We start from the raw sequence: 8,520 nt of genomic DNA, 5'->3' as shown, positions 1-8,520 counted from the left end.
GGGCAAAGGTGTAGTCACGCGAGAGTTGGAGGTCCGCGAGATAAAAGTGGAGCCTAGAAAGATGGAGAGTGAGAAATTAATCACAAAAGAAGGAAACATTTTGAAGCTGACACCGCCTGAAGAGCTATCGGCCAACGTGACAAAAAGAACGGTTATATTTAAAACCATGAAGGCAGCTACAAGAAAATAGAAATAGCACCAATAGAGGCCATATAGGAATATGTTGAGTATAAAACGAGTCACAACATACATTACGAGAGGGAGAAGATATGCCACTGTAGAGGTGGGCTTCACAACGAAGGAGGAAGCAATAAAGCACTCCATAGAGGCAATAAGGACAGAGGAATGGGTGCTCTTGCATTCGTGCTGCGGCAAACGTGTGGCCAAGGTGCGAGTGGGTAAGGTGCCACCCGAATTGAAAGAAGAATGGCTGATGACAGCCATAATATATAATATGAAAGATGGGAAGATACTGAAGGCAATATTATTGAAAGATGTTTCAGATTCCTCTGAAAATGAATTCCCACTATTGTCAAGGACTCCCGTTGCAAGGAGAAACATCGAGGTGAAAAGCCTTCAAACGGAGGAAGGCAAACAGAAAAGAAGTTTTGCGTCTGCAGCTGGAGATAGAACTCACCAACTGTCGACAAATAAAGGTGACCTTTTAATGTACAAGGACATTATAATAATTCAAGACGGTGTTGTCAAGGTTCAACCCCAGAAGAGTTTTTATTGTCAGAGAAGAAAACAAACTATTATATTCAAGACATACTGCCAAAAAGAAAGAAAAATCGAGCGAGTAAGCGAGGAGAAGGTAGAGAAATGTCTAAAGCCCGTCTGGCAGGATGTCACATATCTAGCCAGAGGGAAAAAGTTTGGTACCATCGAGGTACACCTAAGAAATATGGAAACTACACAACTGCACTCAGTGAAATACTTGGAAACAGAATACGTAATTTTAATACCAATATACATGGGTATGAGGACAGTCAAAATACGAATACCAAAGGTCCCACCTCAAGTCGACCCTATGTGGTTGATGGCGGCAGTCTTGTCAGAAAGAGTAGATGGGATAAAACTACTTCCGGCTACCGTCTCTGAAAAAGCAAATTGGACTGGCCACACGATCCACCTCATTATTCAAACAGAACAAACTGTATTGGAACAGCTTCCAGAAAAAATAGAAGTTGGGGAGGAGTTCCTCAACGTTTTTGTCGAGGGGCGTAAACCCCGATGTTTTCTGTGTGACCAGCTAGGCCATATAAAAAAATACTGAAAGGAAGGCGAGGAGGAATCTGATGATGAGGAGGAAGAAAAAGAAAAAAAGAAACAGAAAAGAAAGTTACTAGCAAAAGAAAAATGGAAAATGTAAACCAACCAAAACAAATAGAACCACGACCAAAAAAGACAGCAAAAGGAGTCCAACCAAAAACAACAAAGAAAGAAGTTGCGGACAGAGGAATTATGGCACTACATACTAGAAACGAGGATTTAATGTGAGAGATAAAAACAAAAAAATCAGCCACCAGGATAACAGAACTGTTGGACGAATACCAAAATTATGAACTATATGAAATAGACCAAAAGACTCATAATATTCTATTAAATACTTACAGGAAGTCTGTGTCAGTAATGAGACTGGATTTTAACCAATCTATTTTTCAAGACATGCCACCTCCGACCTTGTATCAAGAAACGGTGGAGGGTCCCTCTCTATGGGACAGCCCTGATTAACAGGTAAGTCATGCTGGAATGACATCAGGTCAAGAAAATTGGATGCGATTGTTGCAACGGAAACCCGGGTAAAGTGGCCAAGAGATCTGCTCCCCTTCCTGAGCGACTATGGGAAATACGTTTCTCCGAGTCGGGCGGGAGGTGGGTGTGGGGTGTTGGTTTTACTAAAAAGAAACCGGATAACCGAGAAAAAGTTGGATTTTTTCTGAACCTGAAGGCAGGTTGGTCGTTCTTGACCTGACATTCAGTTGTGGCAAGATAATCAGGCTAGTCGCTATTTATGCACTCAACATTATGGGCCCGCAAAGTAAATATTTTCGTGACCTGGACAAGTTCCTGGCCATGTCGCATTCACTAGTATTGTTAGGAGACTTTAACACAATATGTGAGGCACACACAGATTGTGTTGGCTCGAACATGAACAGAAAATGTAACTCAGGCTTAAGGGATCTGCTAAGTCACTTTGAGCTAGCAGATCCATATAGGTTGGAACACCCGAACACTCCACAGTGGACGTGGCCAAATAGTGACGGATCTTCCAGAACACATCTAGATAGGATTTTAATTAGAGAAACAGACAAGTCCACAGCTAAGTGTCCACAGTATTTTCTAGTCAGCTACAGTGACCACAAGATGGTTACCTGCAAACTGACCGTAGGTAAGTTGCATAGTACTGGAAACTTAATACGTCCCTTTTGGCGATTGAGGAGTACAGAAAGCGGATCGAGATGTTAATACAGAGGGCATTGACAGGTACCATCATTAATAACAAATGGTGGTATGCCCTAAAAAGAGCCATCAAATATGAGTCTATTAAGTTTAGTATAAGTTTAGCTAAGAAGGGACGTAGAATAGGAGATGGTCTAGTTAAGGAACTAGAAGAAACTTGGGGGACTGGTAATGCGGACCAAGGGAAGGTGAAAAACTGGAGTTAAACCAGCATCTTGAAGCCCAACACATGGGAAGTATTGCCAGAGCTATGTTATGTGCGATGAGAAGTGAAGGAATCAAGGCCGCTGGATGAGCCCGAGTGGTGGAAGCTCGGCAAGGAAATAGTTCCACTATTCGGTCTTTGACGAATCAAAATGGTGTCTTGGTAAACGAACCCCGGAAAATGTGTGAGGCCTTTCGGAAGTACTTCGCCCAGCTGTTCGGGGATGATGGCGGTCCTGGTGGTGGGAGAGCCCTCGAGGACTTTCTTGCCGGGCTGCCGTGTCTCTCGAAATCGGATGCGGAGTCTTGCGAAGGGACAATTACGCCTGGGGAGGTGATGGAGGCTTTGGCCGACTGTAAAGCGGGTAAGTCGCCAGGACTTGATGGTCTTCCATACGAGCTGTATAAATGTATGCCAGACTTGTTCGGGCATCTACTGGCTGACGTGTACGCGAACTGGCAACAGACCTGTGAATAGAAAAAAAAAGAACAAAAAAAGGTACCAGTGATAGATCGGGTCTTGTGGGGTCGGAGCGTGGCCTGATCATCGCTTCATTTGTATTGTCTCTGTATTGTTAATTTCATTCGATTTTTTTATATATGTTATTTAATTTTTAAAAGTCACATTTTATGTAAAACCATACCGATTTACTGATCCCATCAGTTGTTCTGTCAATTCCTGTGTTTAGCCCCCGGTGGGAAATAAAGAAATTGATATTTCGTTTGCCGATACGTTCTGAGTTTAAATTCCGCCAAGGTCAACTTTGCCTTTCATCATTTCGGGGTCGATTAAATAAGTACCAGTTACGCACTGGAATCGATGTAATCGATTTAATCCCGTTGTTTGTACTTGTATGTCTCTTTTATGTTTAGCCCCCTGTGGGCAATAAAGAAATAAATATTTCCTTATTCGAAGGTGGCGAACTGGCAGAATCAATAACACACTGGGGAAATGCTTAGGAGCCTTTTTAGGCCTATTTTTACGTTCTAAATTCAAATTCCACCGAGATCGACTTTGCTTTTCATCGGGGCCGATGAAATAAGTACCAGCTGAACACTGGAGTCTATGTAATCGAATTATCGAAAATGCAAAAAACAATACACAACATTTGACTAAAATCTTTCGAATTTTTCTAATCTTGTTTACAACCTAATTTGTTAGGTTCCCCGATATCTAACAAGTTCAGAATCAATGTTTCACAAATGTAAAGAAATTTATTTTTATTCTGTACTATTTTATGTAAAATAATTATTTTATTCTAACTACTTTTCGCCACTCGATAAATCGTCGATAATTATGGTACTTTTCCTTTTTAATTTTTTCAAAAAGCTTTGATATATTCGTCAAAGGTTTACAGCTGCTATTGTAGCAAAGACAAATTATTCTTCGTATTTATTTTTGTGTGTGTTTCCTTCTGCTAGATAGCATTTAAATTCTCCCCTGTTGCTTTGACTAGATTATGTTTTTGAGATCTCCGAGAACGAAATGTAATAATGATCAATGTTGAAACGTTGGTTCAAAAGAAACATCTTAATCTTACACTTTTATTTGCAAAAAAAAAAAAGAAAAAGAAAAAACAATAAATTGGACACATAAGACATATTTTGAGAAAGTTACCAACTTAGCTGTAAAAATATATAAAACAACATCATTTGTCTTGATACCAAATTAGATTGTAATCTAATGTTGATATGATTGAGCGTTCAGCAACTCAGTTGGAAAGTAATTCGTTCGATGTGAACAGAACAATGTGCTGAATTCGTGTAATATGAATACGTAACACATGTATAGAAATTAAGATAAGTTTACACGGCAAATTGTTTCAGCCAATGTAACCTTAGTTACTGCCTTGTAACTAGAGTTGCATCGGTATGATGCCGAACACCTTGATTTCAAAGATGTAGTATAGCATGGCCATGATACTGTGAAAATACGCTAGCAGATATGGGTTTATTCTCTCTAGTGGAATACCCCTTAGATACAGATGAAGTGCCAAATATTTAGGAGTGGTCTGAAACAAAATGCTTTATACACTAGTGACCTTCATGAAGTGCCAATTTCTTTATTGCCTACCGGGGGCTAAACACACAAATGTACAAAACCACTGATTGGGATCAGTAATGCAATATGGTTTTACATAAAATGTGTTTATGAAGTACCACTGACAAATACACTTCCAATGCAGTTTACTGTTTGCATTATTGACGTTGGAATTACTCTCAAAACAGATATTTGATAATTAGTTGATGTTTTCCGATTACAGACTAGATATTTCAACAGTTACTGGATACTCACTTGTTACTTTGTAAGTTCAAATCCTGCGCACATCAACTTTGCCTTCCTTTTACCGAGTATATAAAATAAAGTCTCATTGATATGCTAAGATCGAGGGCATCGACTGGCCGCCTTTCCTCAAAATTGTTTTTCCTTGTGCTTAAACTAGAAACCACTATAAACCTCTTTGGAATCGAGGTGTTCGGCATCATACCGATGCGATACAAGACAGGAAGAAGAGTTGTATTAGGGAACTTCTAAACATTTAAATAAAACCATCTTTACTTTTCACCCTTCTTACATTCATTTACTTTTTCATGATACATTGAAACTTGCTGTTAAATACAGAGGTCCCTTACATGAAGAAAACTTTCTATGACACGTTGCTCCCATGGTTTAATGATTACTATAAATTTTTAACAGGATTCCTAGCATATACTAGATTCCAAATGATAACTCATAACTTTCATCCATACATTACAAACTATTATTAGTTTATGCAAAAATATGAAGAAAGCGGTTGTTGTTCTTTTCAGCGGCAAATACACTTCTCTGAACAGACGCGTGATAAAAGGCATTCTAGCAAGGTAGGGTAAAGCCACGGGCATCAACTATTCTTTTCTTCTCTAGACACAACGTTTAACATTTCGATAGAAAATCCATTTTTCGTCACCAGTCACAAGTCTATCCAAAAAGGGTGAAATGAGTTCGCGAGAATGGAGAGAAGAGCAGATGTCAACTCGAGATTTGCGGTATCGTTCAGACAATTCATGAGGCACCTATTTTCCAAGTTTAGGAACCTTTCCAAGTTGTTGAAGATGATGATGAACAGTTGTATGGTTTGAAGGACGCTTTATGGCCAATTCTTCAACTGATAATGCAGGATTTTCTTCAAGTAATGCCCCAAGAAGCTAATCATCAAACTCAACTGGACGTCCTCTTCGATTTTCATCTTCAAGGCTGAAATCTCCACTTCTGAATTGTTCAAACCATCTTCTGCAGGTTCTTTCATTCAAGCATTCTTTCCCATAAACTGAGTGGATGTTTCACGCCACTTCGGCTGCAGAGTTTCCTTTTTTTGTACTCATAAAGCATTATGTGCCTTAAATACTCTTTGGATACTTCCATATTAGAAAAGATTTTAATCAAAGAAATTTTAATTCTATTATTCTGTAAAATAATATTTAATTTAAATGTACACAAATACATAAAAATTATTTTTAATTCCATTAGACATTCTAAAATACTATTAAATTTCATTCCATTTTAAAAACAGTAAAATCGGACAGAACTTATGGGATGACCTGATACTTGACTGGTTTAGATAAATACCGAGTTAACCCACAGCGTGTTTTAAACGTTTACCACATCCAAATAGGACGTATGAGAATATTCACCAAATTTGCTGCAGGATGTGTTTCGTTGTTATTGCGTTGATGTTTCATTTGGGAATTTACTGAAATTTTCCTTTGAAATTGTATAAATTCTTCTACAGTGTTGATTTTCCTTCTGATCACACGAATTAGATTTTATGAAATATGTATATACAAATGTTCGTATATATGCAAATGTGTGTATGTGTCATCTAGTGTACTGCATGTTTTTTGCTTGATCCCGAGTCAACCTTGATTAAGCAGACTTATGACTTTGGAACTGAACTGTGACCACCCCATAAGTTTAGGCTTATGTCAAGGACTAAACTATGCCATTTCCTTTCTAAATTAAACGTAGTAGGAGATACATTCAAGAAGATAGGTCAACTACTTCTAGCATATTGAGCGATTACGTAGATGGAAGTGTTCTGGCATTGAAAACTAATAGCTTGTCGAGTGGTGTGAAGTGTAATATAAACTTCTACAAAGAAGCTGTTCTATTGTTTTATTTCACTCCATTTTTTTAGTATGCATTTATCATACCTTAGGTTCGTAATGTGTCAACTAATTGCTTTCCAGTATTAAAGTGAATGCATATGTGGGGAACACAGTAAAAACAATAATTTACTAAAAAACATAATAATAACATATGCTCCTTCAGATAAGATTAAAAATGAAAATAATTTAAATCTATCTCTGCAAATCAGAAGATACATTCCTGGCATCTGAGACTATAACCCAGTTTCTTTTCCTGCCTGTTATCATTTCTAGCCAATTACCCAACCAATGCCCTTAGCAAATGTAATTAACAACTTAAACTACTTTCATAAACATTTAGACTGAACAACAAGAGGGGATATCTCGTGCAAAAATATGTGTGAGCACCTGCTCACGAATTTCTCTTTCTTGTACACACAGATTAAAAGTAGTGAACGCTTTCGCAATTTTTACTAAATATACAATCATCATAAAATAGACTCATTAATTCTCATTTATCAAATATTTCATGAATAACCGCATTAATTACAAAGAATGCAACACACGTTTTATGTTAATTATTCTTAATTGTTTGCAGAATTTGTTTTCAATACAAATTATTTTACATGATTTATATTTTGAACTTTGCCATGAATGCCCTAATAATCGGCTAATTATTGGTTTCGCTAAAACCCAAACTGCTCTTTTTGAAATATAATCATCTAATTTAAACGATGCAGGTGCTCATAGTTTTTCTTAGACTTTGGTCTACCATGCACTATCTCTGGCGTTTGACACGTAACCATATCACTTTTGGTCGCTTTTTCATTATTCAACGTGTCTCTTTATAAGTTGTTACTGAATGACCGAAGTGAGATTTGGTTTTTATCTCCTATTAAACATGAGTGATCCCATAAAGGCTCGTCTATCAGAAATGAGCGAGTGCTGAATTAAAAAAAAAACAACAGAAGCCTTCTTTTCGCTGCATTTTTGCATCAAATCCGACCAAAGTCAGTATCGAAATATTGCTTATATAAAAGAATCTCTTCACCTGAACCGATTTTTCTTTTCTCATCAGTTAGATAGGAAGTGGCACTCCGTCGGTTACGACGACGAGGGTTCCAGTTTATTTGCTCGACGGAACGGCCCGCTCGTGAATTTAATGTGCAAGTGGCTGAGCACTCCACAGACATGTGAACCCTTTACGTAGTTCTCGGGGAGATTCAGCGTGACAAGGTTGGTCCTTTTAAATACAGGCACAACAGAAACAGGAAGAAAGAGAAACAGAAAGTTGTGGTGAAAGAGTACAGCAGGGTTCGCCACCATCCCCTGCCGGAGCCTCGTGGAGCTTTAGGTGTTTTCGCTCAATAAACACTCACAGCATCCGGTCTGGGAATAAAAACTGCAATCGCACGACCGTGAGTCTGCTGCCCTAACCACTGGGCCATTGCGCCTCCACAGATGGGAAGTATAGCAGTACTCATGACTCTTTCAAACTAAAAGAAAGAAAAACAGAAATAGAGTGGACCCCAGTAAAATCATCTAAGTTCCTGGATTTGAACTCAGAATGCAATTGACTATTGTCAATTAATCTCTAGGGAATATAAAATCGATTTTAAGGTCTGTATGCTTTCATGAAAGTGATATATTTGACACTTACAAAATGGCTATCTCGTTTCGCTTGCGGTCCATGGGTATTGCAAAATTATGAGTGTATTAAAAATATGT

The 8,520-nt window shown here is 38.1% G+C and overlaps 1 long non-coding RNA gene across 4 annotated transcripts in view; it reads left to right on the top strand.

Moving 5' to 3' along the window:
* The window catches only part of LOC106876595 (uncharacterized), a 277,478-nt gene that overhangs the window by 75,521 nt on the left and 193,437 nt on the right, over nucleotides 1–8,520 (top strand). For 3 of the 4 annotated variants that reach the window (XR_008266471.1, XR_001410266.2, XR_001410265.2), the window contains exon 4: nucleotides 5,479–5,529. This is a non-coding gene — a long non-coding RNA (uncharacterized LOC106876595). Of the gene's footprint in view, nucleotides 1–5,478; nucleotides 6,051–8,520 lie in introns of those variants that run through there. The other variant, XR_008266470.1, reaches the window with a different exon arrangement.

This window comes from Octopus bimaculoides, chromosome 2, assembly GCF_001194135.2.
Source record: "Octopus bimaculoides isolate UCB-OBI-ISO-001 chromosome 2, ASM119413v2, whole genome shotgun sequence".
Classification (NCBI taxonomy): Eukaryota; Metazoa; Mollusca; class Cephalopoda; order Octopoda; family Octopodidae; genus Octopus; species Octopus bimaculoides.
The sequence above is the reverse complement of the archived record's forward strand: the minus strand, read 5'-3'. Positions and strand labels throughout refer to the sequence as shown.